The 15,714-nt window shown below is 36.4% G+C and overlaps 2 long non-coding RNA genes across 13 annotated transcripts in view; one reads left to right on the top strand and one right to left on the bottom strand.

Annotated features, from left to right (window-relative positions):
* LOC112672783 (uncharacterized) overlaps positions 1-15,714 on the top strand; it is a 161,254-nt gene that overhangs the window by 11,826 nt on the left and 133,714 nt on the right. The window lies entirely within an intron of this gene.
* Positions 1-15,714, bottom strand: part of LOC125755959 (uncharacterized) — a 32,052-nt gene that overhangs the window by 14,848 nt on the left and 1,490 nt on the right. Inside the window, exon 2 of the long non-coding RNA XR_007413628.1 lies at positions 946-1,062. This is a non-coding gene — a long non-coding RNA (uncharacterized LOC125755959). The remainder of the gene's footprint in view (positions 1-945; positions 1,063-15,714) is intronic.

Raw genomic sequence — 15,714 nt, 5'->3', positions numbered from 1 at the left:
TATCTAATGTAAAAATTGCATCTAATGTATTTATGAGAAATAAATTGACAGTTTCCAAAGATGAATTCCAGTTATTAATTTATTCCATTATATCCATAAGCTCCTGAAAGAAAACTTTTGAAATTCATTATTTCTTTAGTGGTTAAAAAAAATTTATTTTAAAGATTTTGTTCACTTATTCATGAGAGACACACAGAGAGAGGCAGAGACATAGTCAGCAGCAGGAGCAGGCTCCCTGTAGGGAGCCCGATGTGGGACTAGGTCCCAGGGCCCCAGGGTCACAACCTGAGCCAAAGGCAGATCTCAACCAACTAAGCCACCCAGGCATTCCTAGTTGTAAAAGTTTTGTATTTCATTTCTTCTTTCCTTCCTACATTACTTTCTCCCTTTCATCTTTTATTCTTTTCTTCCCTTTCATCATTCACTCTCTCTTTTCTTTCACCTTCCCTTCCTCCTTTTTCACTTCCTTTTCCTCCTCTATCTCTGTCTCTGTCTCTGTTGTCTATCTGTATATCTCTATCTCTGACTTTATGTTTATCTCTCTTCTTTTCTTTCTCACTCTCTCCTTTGTCCACAGTTTCAACACCAAAAAGTTCAAAAAAAGTGATGCCTGATTGGATCACATAGTCTACTAATTGACTTTTAGGGAAAGGGAGTTTTCAAAATGATTTTTCTTTAGTAACATGACACAGTATTTTCACTGTTGTCATGAAGCTTTTGTGTAGGCTTCCTGTGAATGCAGTGCCACCACGTTTGATAGATTTGGTTGTCTTCTGAAAGTTTACAACATATCCTGAAATCTAAAAATCCACATCTCAGCTGACCAAAGACTAATCAAATATTTCTCAACCAGTGTCTCTTCCTCTCCTGATTTGAAATAAAAGTTTTGAGCTGCGCATTATATTCAAGTAGAAGTATGGGCAGCAATGTTGCCACAATGCTTACCATTTCACTGCCCTCCTCAATGATGAAATGAGCCGAGATACTAGCTTTGGAAACATGATGCTTCCTGGCTATTTGTTGCATCCATCTCACTTCATTGAGTACTCCAAGCGAGGAAGTCTTGTGGAGTGTGAAATAATAGAGACATATGATGAGCACTTTAAAATTCAGAAAACCATTCAAAAACACCCACCATGTAATTAAGCTGTTTATTTTTATTTTCAGTCTATTAGAATTGGTTGAATATTTTCACTTTAGCACCAGCATGCCACTGAGACCACAGGGTAGGGTGAGAGGGTGTTTACAGCCACCAGCATAGTATCTGAAAAGGATTTACTTCTCCCTTCCCACACCACATTCATGAAATTAAGTAAAGGATTATTTACATGTTTGTTTTTCACAAAGATAGTGAATTGTTCACTGGCTACTGCCTCTGCCTTCATTCTCTTAGTGAGTATTAAAAAAGTTAAGTTTTGTTTCCTGTAAATGGTGTTATTAAATCACAGAAAAAGCCAATTTCCAAGAGCTTGTTGGGTAGTTGTAAAGATTGCTGTAGGGTTCTCTCCATGAGCTCCAGAAAAGATGTGGGGAGAGGTTTCACAGCCAGTTGCTTTTCCTCTCCTAAAATATATGCCATTGTTTTTAAAACTAAATTTCTTTAGTTATGTATGTATTTGCTCGAATGGAGGCTCTGTCACGTTGAAAATCCTTCCAAATGTCTTCTTCATCTATAGCTTCAAGGTATAGCTTCTTGTCTTTATGTCAAAAGTATGAAATTCGGAGTTCTTTTTTTAGACATTCAAACTAAACTGCTTCCTGGTAAAAAGGTTCTCAGAATCAACTCCACCAGAAGTCACGCTTAAAGAATTCTCCTTTAACTTTCATAAAGTATGGTTCTGATATTAATGGCACCCACCGTGCTTGTCTAACCTGCTAGTCTTTCCTTCCCCCCGTGGGGTAAGCCCTCTGATCCCAGCAAACAGATAATCCCCTTTCAGGATATGTTCATTCTTGCTTCTTATACAGTTTCCTGTCTTCCTGATTTTTATCTTCACATAAAACAAACAAACAAACACCCAACCCCACCAACCCATCAACCTTCTTTGATTATTCCTGCCAAACAGCCCTTTCTCATCACTGCATTACTCCAGTACACAGGGTCATAAAATATGCCATTTATATAATTCCTTGCCTTGTTCTCTGGTTATTTTGAACACACTGTATGCTAATAAGGGCAGGGAATCTGTTGACTATTGCTTGATTTTTTTTTTTTAAGCTTGTCTACTGCATAAGGAAAAGCTAGACAAGCAGAGGACAACTTACCAAATACTTTTTAACTCAGTAAGTGGCTACCTGGTGTAGTCATTGCCTTAATTGGTAGAATATTTACCTGTAATTAACTTTTATTTCTCAGAAATTTAAATATCCAGGTTATAAAGCAGAGACTGATCAGCTTATATCAAATGTGTCTCTGTGGATAGCCCCTCTCTGCCTTTTCTTCCCATGTAAAGTCTGGTATAATTTAAGAAATAATAGTATTTTTATTGTGTGATATTTCAAACAGAGAAACTAGAATAGAAAAATAAATATTGAGGCTTAATTATGCAGCTTACAAATAAAAATATTAAACACTACATGCCAAGCATTCATCTGAATTTTTACACATATTGACTCATTAAATTCTCAGAACACCCCTATTATGTGGTACTATTATTATCATCCTGATTTTCTGAGTGAGCATGGAGTTAAGTACTTTGCATAAAGTCACACAGATTGTAGGTAGCAGAGGACAAATTTGAAACAAAGCACTCTGGTTCAGAACCTGTGCACATAATTCTCATCCTACACTACGTTTTTGCTTTGCCTTTCCATTAAATCCTAACATTATGACACATTTGCTTTAGACTTTTAAAAATAGCATTCCCTCTGTAAACACCTTTCCAGTTCCATTCCATAGACTTTCTCAATGAGATGATGATTATTATTAATTCAATGTTTATCAGTCCCATGTGTTTTTGCCCTTTTACTTGTGCACTTATATTAACTTTTGTGTGTGTATTTGTGGACTAATACTTTTGAAAGATTTAAAATTTTATTTAAATATGTATCATTTGGCAATTGCCTTAATTTTACTCAACATGTTTTTTTAAGATCTATTTCTATTGTCGTATATGCCCTTGGCTTCTCATTTTAACTGATGTCTACTGTCCCATGGTAAATATATCATGAATTTCCTGCTCATGGACATTTGTGTTGTTTCTAGGTTTTTGCAATTAGAAACAGTGCTACAATGAACATCTTATATGTGTCTTCTTCAGTTCATATGCTTGACTTATTTTAGGGAGTATAACTAGGAGTCAAATTACCAGGACATAGATTATGACATTTGATTAAATGGCTTTCCAAATCGGTTATACCAGCTTATAGACCCACTAGTCTGAATGTGGAGGTTCTGTTTCTCCACTTCAATGCCAACATTGGTGCTCTTAGACTTTGTATTTTTGTTAATTTTGTGAGTAGGAAATTGTCTCATTATTTAATACTTATATTTCATGAGTACCCGTTGAGGCTGAAATTCTTTTCATTTGACTCATATTCACTGTTCCTCTTCTGTAAAATGGCACTTAAATTCTCTGCTCATTTGTCGTTTTTATTAATTTGCAGAAGTTATTTATAGATTATTAATACTATACTTTTATTTCTGTTAAATTTTTAAAATTTAAGTTTAATTTCTTTTAACTTTGGTTTCTTTTATAATACAGATATTTAAATATTATATGTGGTCAAATTTATCAATTGTTTTTATTATGGTACTTATAATTTGATGGATTTTATTTAGTATAGTCACAAAGATATCCAGCCATATTTCAGAATATTCCTATCACCTTAAAAAGAAACCCTATACCATTTATCTGTCATCTCACTATGCCTTACCCCCCACTCCCATCACTAAGAAATTACAAATAGACTTTTCATCTCTATAGATTTCCCTGTCCAGAACTTTCAGATTAATTGACTGATATATGGTTTTTGTATGCTTGGCTTCTTTTGCTCAGCATAAATGTTTTCAAGATTCATCTGTGTTATAGCACATTTTATTATTCCAATCCTTTTTTGTTGAATAATTTTAATTTTTCATCATATGGACATACTAAATTTTGTTCATTTATCCATTGATGGACATTTGGGATGTTTACACATTTTGGCCATTACAAATAATACTGCTATAAACCTTCATGTATAAGTTTCTACATGGAAATGTTTTTATTTGTTTGTTACATATGTAGGAATGGAATTTCTGGGTCATTTAGAATCTCTATTTGATGGTCTTAGAAATAATCAGACTATCTTCCAAAGTGGCAACATCATTTTATTTTCCATTAGTATATGAGGGTTCTGATTTCTCCACATCCATACCAGTTCTTGTTGAAGGTATAGCTTAGAAATAGAGCATTTGACTATATACCAGTTATTATTTTAATTCTAGCTTTCTAGATACATTTGCCTGAAGATAATGTTGAATATCCTTTCATGTGCTTTGTGACCATTTTTAAATCTTCCTTGGAGAAATATCTATTCAGACCCTTTGCCCATTTTTAAAACCTTTAGTTGTCTATTTACTATTGAATTGTAAGAGTTCTTTATAAATTCTGGATACAAATCCCTTATCTGATACATGCTTTGAAAATATTCTTTCTCACTCTTTGGAGTGTCACTGTTTTGATGGTGTCTTTTGCATGAAAATGTTTTCTTTTGATAAAGTCCAATTTATCTATATTTTTCTTTTACTACTTGTGTGTTTGGTATCATATCTAAGAATTCATTGCCAAATCCAATGTCATGAAGATTTACAAATCCCTGTTTTCTTCTAAAAGTATTATAGCTTTAACTCTTATATTTAGGTCTTTGATCCACGTTGACTTAATTTTTGTAGATAGTGTGAGTAAAGGGTTTGACTTTATCGTTTTGCATGTGGTTACCCAGCACCATTTTTGTATTATGGCATATAATTCTCTATATATGTTGCTGGATTTGGTTTGCTAGTTTCTGTTGAGGGTCTTTGCATCATATTCATTAGCGGTATTGATTTGTATTTTTCTTTCATGTGTGTGATGATGTTGGCTTTGGTATCAGGTTAATACTGACCTCACAGAATGAGTTGGGAAGTCTTCTCTTTACTTTTTGGAAGAGTTTGTGAAGAATAGGCATTAATTTTTCTTTAAGTATTTGGTAAAATGCAGTGGTAAAGCCATCTTGGCCTGAGTTTTCCTTTCTTGTTAAGTTTTTGATTACTGCTTTAATTTCTCACTTGGTATAAGCCTATTGTCTATTAGATTGTCTATTTCTTCTTGAGTCAGTTTTGGTATTTTGTGTCTTGCTAGGAATTAGTCCAGTTAATCTAATTTGTTGGCATGCAATTGTTTACAGTAGTTCTTTATAATCTTTTTTTTATTTCTATAGGGTCAGTAGTAATGTCTTCTCTTTTATTTATAATTCTGAAACTTTGATCCTCCTCTCTTTTGTTCCTGACAATTTAGCTAAATGTTTGTAAACTTTGTTGATCAAAGCACCAGCTTTGGCTTCATCAATTTTGTCATTTTTTTCTAGTCTCAATTTCATTAATTTCAGCTATAATATTTATTATTTCCTTCCTTCTGCCTTCTTTAGATTCAATTTGCCCTTCTTATTTTTCAGTGTCTGAAAGGGGAAAATTATTCATTTGACATACTTCTTCTTTCTTAATATAGACCATTACTGCTATTTATTTCTCTCTCAACACTGCTTTAGCTGCATCCTATAAGTTTTGGTATGTTTTGTCTTCATTTTCATTCATCTAAAAATACTTTCTAATTTCCCTTCTGATTTCTTCTCTACCTTATTGGTCATTTAGCAGAGTGTTGTTTAATTTCCGTATTTTGTGAATTTTACAATTATTTTCCTGTTATTAATCTCTAATTTTATTCCATTGTGGTTCAGGAGCATACTTTATGTTATTTCTACCCTTATAATTTATTGATATTTGTTTTATTGCCGAGCTTATGGCTTATCCTGGAGAATGTTCTGTGTGCATTTGGAAAGACCATACATTCTGTTGTTTTTAGTTAAGTGTTCTATGGTTATCTTTTAGGTCTAGTTGGTTTACATTGTTGTATAGTCTTATATTCCCTGGTTCATTTTCTGTCTATTTGTTGTTTCCATTAGTGAGTGTGGGGTATTGTAGTCTTCACTTGCTGTTGTGGAACTATTTCTCTTTTTATTTCTGTCAATTTTTGCTTCATGAATTTTGGCACTCATTATTATTTAGTGTATATGTATATAGTTATATTTTTGATGGATTGACTCTTGTATCACTATAAAATATCTCTATTTCTAGTATTATTTTTTTTTGTTTTAAAATCTATCTTTTTTCTGATATCAGTGTTGTTTCTCGGGGATGCACAGATTTGGATGTGTTCATAGCCACCCAGAATGATAGTGGCATTGGTAAGACTCTCCCTCTCCTTCCCTGACCACATTTAGCTGTTAAACTCCACTAATTGCCCACTGATTATTGCATTTAATAATGCCCTGGGATATAAATTGCTCTACAAACTAATCCTTGCAGGTTTTGGCTGCTTTGAAAGAGTAGTTTCTGAGATCAGGGTTTGATTTTTGTTCTGATCCTTGGAGGGCTCTTCCCAGTTGTATTGTTCCCTGTTCTCTTCTGCAAACTAGTTGGCCTACAGTTTAACCTGTATCTTCAAATCTCCTCCCAATTGCCTTGCACCACAACCTCTCCTGTTCTTAAGAGTGCCTTTAGGCTTGAATTTCTTCATTCTAGCTTGCAAAAGAAGGTAGTTGCCTAGAAAGAGATACAGAGCTATCTGCATCATGGCCTGCTTTTCTCCCCAGTCAAAAGTCTGTGCACCAGGGATCTGAGGGAAGGGAAATGGCAAGTATCTCTTCAAGGTCACCTCTATTCTGGGAATCAACAACTCCATGGGGAGGGAGCAGAGAACTGAGATTCTCTCAGCTTGCTTCTTCTGGTGTGAAACCATGGTCCATGAGCCAGAGAAAGAGTAATTTGGGTAGCAGTGGAGCCTCCATTATACATTGGAGGCTGGGTGCAAAGAATGAGTCCCTCTTTCTCAACTGCTCTAATCTGGGATCTAGCCTCAGCCATAAGACAGTTGGGACTGGATTAAAAATGCTGGCATTCTGCTCCTGCTAGGAAGAAGACCTCTCTCTGCGTCCTGGGTGGAGAGGGAACCTTGTGTTCTCAGTGACACTAATCTGGAGGGGAATCTCCCCCTCACAGAACTGGAGTGGAAGAGAGAGAGAGAGTGATCTTGGTTGAAATACCATATACTCTTACTTTTATTACCAAATTTTCATAGATATTTTTCAATAGTATCTTTATAAGCTCTTTGCCCACTAAGAATTCCAGACACTTTCATTTTTTTAAAAAAATAATTTTCACCAGTTTCACTGGGGAGCTGGCCAACATTTATCTCATACTATCATACTGGAGGTTGATCTCTTAGCCCATTTTAATATCTTTGTTTTACAAGCTTTATAGATATTTCAGGGTTTGAGTTGCAGAGTATTTAGGAGGCAAAATATATTCTTAATACTAGATGTAGACATACAGACAATTGAGTGCACTGACCTGGTTAATAATCAGTCAATTCAATCAAAGCAATTTCACTGAATTAGCCTCTTTAAGAAAATAATATTTTCCAAACTAGCCAGGTATCTTGTGACATGTTTTGTAATATATTTAGAAACATTTTAATAATATCTCATTTATCTAGTTACTATTCATCCATAAGTTCTCTTCTCAATACACCTGAGAAATAGGAAACAATCAAAACCAGTCTTAAGCGGCTAAAAGAGATGTGTAAAATTAGTGTACTAAATGTCATAAACAATATGTCAGACACTCACTGCTATTTTGGAAAAAGTTTTACCAAATCTGGTTTCCCAGTTAAAAGGTGAGAAGAACATTAAAAGGAGTAGAGAGGGATCCCTGGGTGGCACAGCAGTTTGGCGCCTGCCTTTGGCCCAGAGCGCAATCCTGGAGACCCAGGATCGAGTCCCATGTCGGGCTCCCGGTGCATGGAGCCTGCTTCTCCCTCTGCCTGTGTCTCTGCCTCTCTCTCTCTCTCTCTCTCTGTGTGTGACCATCATAAATAAAGAAAAAAATATTTTAAAAAAAGGAGTAGAAGTACTAGAGAAGGTGCAAGAATAGAAATGATGAGCAAGAGTAGGTTAAAAAATTATATGTTACAAATAAAAAAACCAAACAGACTGCTATCTATACATTGAAATTTTCTGAGTACACCACAGAATCAAAAATTAATTAAGACAGCGATTGACTTTATGAGTGATTAAAGAACATTTAGTATACACTAAGGAAATGAGGATACCTTAGAAATATTTCCATCAAAAAGAGTTAAAGTAAGACATGCTAATGTTTAAGGGGGAGCTTCAGTTGTGTAAAACAGTAGAAAGAGGAGCTGATTTTTTTCATGATAGCTGTGACACGAAGTCCTTCTATGTATCATGGAACAGCCATGGTGGACTTATTTTGGAACATACCAGCTAGTCTATTTGACAGACACTAGATGAATATTTGTACAATTAATTAATGAATCAGGTAATTAATTAATTTTAAAACTATTAATCTACTAAAATATTTGGAGTTTATCAGAATTGACTTTATGATAAACTTTGATATATACAAAGGGTACAGTACATGATGATTGCATATGCCACAGAGCTTCCTGTGCAAGCCATACATCTCAGCCATCACTAAATATCATCACTTGAAGCTTTCATGCTTTCAAAAGTTTTTGAGTGAATACTTTCACTTCTCTTCCCTTTTGCTTCTTTACGTCAATTGTGAACACACTGGGTTTTCTTTTTGAGGATTTGTTTTTCTTTCCTTTTTTCTTTCTTTTTTCTTTTTTTCATACCAAAGAAAGGCTTATCATGTATTGTAACAGAGAATAGCTGAGGTTTGTGGCAACGACACATGGCAGCCACTGAAGATGCAACTGGCTCTAAAACAAATCTCATTTGAGTTTGAGATTTTTGAGCAAGAAAGTAGAATGAAACCTGGCTTCAAACATTAGAAACCCAAAAATGTGGAAAAAGGAAGATAGCATTCAGAGAGAAGAAAAAAGTAGAGACCAAACCAATGGTCCAAACAAGTATCCCACTCTCATTGGGTCAGGCAGGGAGGCAGCGCTATGCTAGAAACAGTCCAGGAAGTAAAGGAGAGTGTAGGGAGGCTGGAGAAAGAACCTGGAGTGATTTCTTGAGGAATGGCAGTCTGGGTCAAACCCGGTTTCATATGTGCATATGGCTATATTCAGCCTTAGTGCTCACATGGAGGCTAGGGCAAGAATAAATATGCAGACTGACACATGCTACCTTTAATGTTTAAAAGTCATAAATCAAGTTAATGAACTGTTAAATAACATGTATTCGGTCTTCCTACCTTTAGATGTATACCTTCACAATGATCCCTAAGCTCAGATATGATCCTAGAATTCTTGGATTCCTGGGAGTTCCACAGAAAATGATGGTGTAGAGAGGGCCAGCCCACAACTCATGGCCCTAACCAGCCCCCTTTTCTTTCTTACCCTTACTTTATCCTGCACTATTAGAAGCCCTAGTGTACGTGTGGAAGCATCTCAATGCATACAGCTCATCTCCATCCACACTCCATACCAACAGCACCCCTTGGCCATCCCTCAGGCCTGGAGGCACACACCAGGCAGTTGGGGAACTCAGAATCCTGATACCTGGACCATTTTCTAAAAGGGTTGTTACCTTAGCCTCACAAACTCTTCCCGCTGTGGGGAGAAGTATGAGCTGAGAGAGCTAGAGCAAGAACTTCTAAAGCCCAGGGTAAGGCAGGGGCCCTCTCTCCCATAGCTAAGGGTAGTTAATACTGGCTATAATTGTTCTTCTAGATCTTATAGAAATCCTTAATTCTCCCTATCTTTTGAAGTGCTTTACTACTATTCACCTAGGTTGGACACCTCAGCCCTGCCCAAATTAAAAAAAGAACAATTAGGATAGTTGTAACAAAATGGTAAATATTTTTCCCTTTATTCCTTAAACTTGGTCCTGGGAGAATTACTAGGATTCATAGAAAACTTTAATTTCTCTTGGTTTTCTATGTATCAGCTTTCCAAACATCTTACTAATTTTTATTTTTTATTTTATTTTATTATCTTATTGTTTTATTATCTTATTTATTTTATTATCTTATCTTTTTAATGGGCTACACCAATTGATTATTTATAGAAAGCTCTTTGAAGGTAGAGCTATCTTACTTTTTTTTTTCTTAGAGCCTTGCACAATAGATGCTCACTAAACATTTGTTGAATACTGTAGCACCTATGAGCCAGAGATCAACAACAAAAAGGTAAAGTTTGCTAAAAAACACAACAAAACTGTGAGCACGGATGCACTTCCATATTTCCTTGTTTTTGTGGCAAGAGAGTAGCTACTTAGAATAATTGAAATATTCAATTATTTATTGCCTGTGAATTTCATTTTTTTGGAAGAAATCATGATTGGTGCAGTGAGAGTAGTTTGGAACAGATAACAGGGGGAAGAGCGCTGGTCATCACAAACATAAAGCCATACACAGAGGGGCCATTCCACAATTAGAACACACTCTTCTGTAGAGGTAAACCAAGGCAGACTGGGTTGTCAGTTAGCCTGGGCATCTGCTTTATAGAGGAGTGAAAATGAAGGAGATCAGTTCTTCCTTGGGCAAGAAGGGAAATAAGATATCATTCTGAGTGTCAGCTCTCTTGCAGCTTAATTACTGAGTACTTTCTATGTTTCTAACACAAGAGTTATGCTTTACACAATAAGTATTGTTGTTCAGAAAAAAACAGAGCCAGTGTAGACCCCAGTTGGCATGAGCTGATTTATGAAGAAAATTTAATCTGGGCCTTAGAAGTTAAATAAAATTTAATGAGGTAGCAGAGAGATACAGGACTAGTCCAAGTGAAGCAGGCTGTGTTATGTGAAAATGAGGTCTGAGGGAGTATTTCAAGTGTAGGAGAGAGGTAGTAGACCAGTCTGCAGAGGATATTCTATATGAGAGGTGTCCGGGTGGCTCAGTTGGTTAAGCATATGCCTTGGGGCTCAGGTCATGATCCTGGAGTCCTGGGATTGAGCCCAGCGTCAGGCTCCCTGCTCAGTGAGAAGTTCTGCTTCTCTCCCCAACTCCTGCAAGCGCTGGCTCTCTCTTGTTCTCTCTCTCTCTCTCTCTCTCTCTCTCAATCCCTGTCTGTCTCAAATAAATAAATAAAATATTTTGAAAAAAAGAAACTGCATATGGATGGAAGGTATTGGAATCATGTCATGGAAGTTTGTGGTTTAAACTGTTCAACTTTAACATTTTTAATACCCTGACAAATCTGGATGCTTATTTTTATTTAATGATTAAACACTTGCAACGTATTAATTTTCTAAGCTTTTATCAAATACTAAGTCATTTATACCTAATAACAACCCCATAAGGACTTCCATAATTACCTTTTTGCTAACGAGGGAACTGAAATACAGTAAGAATCAGCCTTACACATCACAACATGCTGCTTTGCAAACTAGGACGTGGTCTGGATGTGGTCCTTGCATTTTTCTTTGCCTGCTGGTTTGTACCTGAAATCCTTCCACTTGTAGCTCAATCTTTTAGGTTGTAAGTGCTCCTGTAGGGCATTGTAAATTCTAGTAGGTAGAGTTAGTAGCACTCTAAGTTCTTAAGTGTCACGGGTCAGGACAGAAGAAGGCAGAGGTCAGCATTGAAAGGGTGTTCAGGGATTGAGGGGTGCTGTCAAGGAAGGAAGGATGAGAATGACAGGTCTAGAGTGGCACAGATTAGCCCACCTCATATCTGTGCCAGGCGCTGACCAGGGTATGGAAAACCAGAAATGACTGTAGGCTTTCAAATACAGAGGGGCTGAGTGAAAGAGGCAGTTTAGGAAAATCAGCCAACTTGTGCATTTCCTGAAGGGACAAGGCTTTAGTATAATAGGCTTAAATCAGCCAAGATTAAGGCAACATTCTACATGAGAATCAGGCAAAGGTCACTGAAAACCTTAAAGGAAGTGAGTTACTAATATAGGGGTTAAAACTAACTTAAACTGGGTCTACACCTAGAGAAACAATACTGAATCAATACATCTTGAGCCAGAGTATGTATTTACTTCTCCTAGATGGTCTGATCCTACTGTCTTCACAACTATGTAAATAGACGGAATTATAAATAGATGGAATTAAAATTTTACTCCTCAGAGGAACTCTACAGTTCTCTCTAGTCTGACTATTCAGGTAACTCTGTAGCTTTCAAACTTGCTAAAAAAAAAAAAAAACAAAAAACAAAAAACAAAAAAACAAAAAAACTTCCTTAACTAGCTTAGAGCAGCACTTGATTCTAATACAATATTATTAAACATTCAGTAAATTCATGGGATTATTTAAAATGCTTCATTTCATTTGGAAAGCCAAGGTTTTTTTCAGCCTGTTTTCAATTAGTCTTTATCTCTCCCCCCTTTCTGTCCTCCTCTGTGCCTTGTTGTCCACCAAAGCCTCTTTTATAAATCTTAAATTTTGAAAATTCCGTCTTTGTTGGTCTTAGGTCACGCCTTTCCACACGACCTAGCAGCCTCGAATGAAGGGAAAACTTGGCTTTTATGTTTCTCAAGAACTTTCTAGATCTTAGATAGTGCTCCTGGCATTAGCCTATGTGGAAGATTATTTTTAAAAATCATAGATAAAACTTCTTATTCGATGTAGGTTTCTTGCTTGACTTCATAGCTGCAAAAGCCTATTCTAAAATGAACTCCTGAATGTTCACTTTCTCTACTCTTTATCTCAAGAAACATCAATACTACACAAAGGTCCACTGGTGCATGTACATAAGGCTCTGTGTCTCCTCACATATGCTCCAATATAATGATTACAGCAGAGTCTCTGTTTCTGATGAGACTGTGAACTTGCCCCTAATTTGGATAAAGAATTACTCCTGTAGAAGAAAGGCTGTACACCACTTTCTGTCTGCCCAATTCCCTCAAGTTTGCACCCCCTCCCACCCCTGCCCAATGCCACCTGGACTGAAGGATGGGAGTAGAAAAACAGGACTAGCCTAGAAGCCTTCACTCCCTGTACATAAGCTGTCTAAAGTCTATGGATGGAGTAACCTGTTAAATTTCTCTCTGCGGCACTGAGTGCTTCTTAACAAAAAAGGTTAGTTGACTGCAGAACATGCTTCCCCAGGAATTCTGCAGAGGGAGACCGAGCTAATAATTGCCAGGGCATCTTTGTGCAGATGGTTATATGCACAAAGTGTTTTTGCTGGAATCCTATTTTTAAATTGGTTAAAAATCAATTGGCTCACCATTACATCAGGACTGAAAGTTACCAGAAATTTGGTTGAAAAGAAATTTCCATTTTGAAGTTGAAAGTGTACATATCCTAAACAGAGTTAATTGGTTTAAATGCTCACATTTGGAATAAACACAAAATAATGTCTAAAATTTAGCTGTGGTTTCTAGAAGTCATCCAACTGACAGCAAAGTTACCTCCTGAGCTAGGGACAATTTGCCATGTTTCATACACTAAATTATTATAGTTGTAGATGTTAAAACTACCTAAAGAACATCATTCTACCCCATGATGCCAAAAGTTTTCCTTTAACAGATACCTTGTGTCTTGTATATAATTAGTTGTGTCTTCAAAAAAAATAAATACCTTTACGTTTTTTTTTTAAGTTTACATTTTGAATGCCAGCTTTTGGGGACAAAGTTTTGAAAGACTCTTTATTTCATTTAAATTTTCAATGGTATAGTTTAGTTTTGAAATATAGCTGATCTCCTTATGGCACTCTCAAAGTTAAACATTACTCTCTTTGTGGGACCCCTAAAACGTGAATCTTTATTTAATTTTCTAGAACAATAATAATTCTAAGAGGTATTGTATCTAATGACCAAAATAGGGGTCCCACATTACAATTAAACTTGTGCCTTTCCTCTCTAAAGCAACTCAAAGCCTGTAACATACTCATGCATACTATGACTCTTCAAAAGAGAAAGACTTTTCCCAAAATCCTTTTATGGCAGGACATTTTGAAGGACCACTATCCCAGCAAACATACTTTGGCACATGTTGACTTCATGACTTCAAGAAGTGTTTTCTTCTTCATAAGATGAAAAGTGGTGCATGAGAAAATGCATCAGGGGAAGACAGGCAGGATGTCAGAGAAATGCATTAGAAAGGGCTCATGAAGAGTTGGGGTAACTAACTCCACTTGTTTTAGATTGTGTGTGTCCCAAACCAGTTCTGAAGTTGGGCCAATAGAGCTATCCATGAAGGATGTATCTCATCATCAGAGCTCAGGAGAACCAGAACTATGGATATTCTTCACAGAGGCCCTTTTTGATTTGTAGTAGAGGAAGCAATGGGATGTGCGCCAGACTCCATTTCCTTGCACTCATAAGCCATTTTCCCTAAGGCCTGCAAGAGTAGCTCATGAATAGCTGGGAGCCAAATTTGGCCCATTTAAAATATTATTGCATTGTCCACCGTAATGATAGTAATAACCTTGTAACGAGTGTGCATAGAGCTAGCCCCAGTACAAAACCCAGAACCAGCCACACTCCTTGACTCTGCATAGTGAATACCGAAGAGACCTTCCATTCCCCATCGGGGGGCAGTCACTGCGGAAAAAGTAGGTGATCACTTTCTTTCTGACATTCTGGCCTCTGGCCATGAATATTGAGAGCTGTTATTCTCTGAGGCTGCCCATTTCCTTCTCCAGAAGGCTTTAATGCTTACAGTAAGTATGCTACCTTGTAACCCATATGACCTGAAATAATGTCAACTGTCCATTCCATAAAGTATTCCTCAAAGAAGGTCAGATTCAATACCTAATATCGATGTAAGAGCTTCAGCTAATTCCGTGGGATGTAGAGATCCATCTACAGATTTCTTTCTCCATAAGTAGAGAGATTTGCCTTCCATCATCTAAACTCTGGCGCCTGCAGTCACCCTTTCACAGCTATTTTCTTCCATTTTGAACCTTTCATTTTTTAAAATTGGCAAGCAGACAATTTATTGATCACCTTCATTTTACAAGAGGGATTTAGAATGGTTTTTAAGAAATTAAACTCCAGCATAAGATAATATCTTACAATATTTTTTAAAGTAAATTTGGAGAGAATGGAAATGAAAGAAGGATGGGAAAGGAGGAGTTGGAGAGAGACATAAAACAATACAAGGAGAAAGAAGGCGAGAGGATGGTTGACTTCAGAGCAAGAGAAGCTAATCTGAAGCTGGTGTCTTGAAAATGATGCTGTTCTTTGATATGATAGCTTTTAAAATAATTATGTCAGGTAATAAGAGATGTGGAACAGCTATGAACAAGTTAATTGGCTCTATTTGAATTTCACAGGCAGGATTACCATGCCAAGTATCTTGTGATGCTGTGTCACCAGGAACACCACTCTACGATAGTGGTGATCCTTTATTGAATCACCAAGTGATGCCAGAAAAGAGTTGAACCATTATAGTAAAGGTTAACCAAACCATTTCATTCGTCTTTGGTCTTTGTGTTTGGGTTGTTTTGTTGTGTTTTCTGTTTTTGTTTTGTGTTTTGTGTGTGTGTGTGTGTGTGTGTGTGTTTTATTTCAAGTTGTTGGTATTGGGTTGCAGAATTGAAGAAGCTACTGAAAAGAGATGTGACAGATATAAAATCAATCACTT

This window comes from Canis lupus, chromosome 10 (assembly GCF_003254725.2).
Source record: "Canis lupus dingo isolate Sandy chromosome 10, ASM325472v2, whole genome shotgun sequence".
NCBI classification, from domain to species: domain Eukaryota; kingdom Metazoa; phylum Chordata; class Mammalia; order Carnivora; family Canidae; genus Canis; species Canis lupus.
This window is presented reverse-complemented; position numbering and strand designations above follow the sequence as displayed.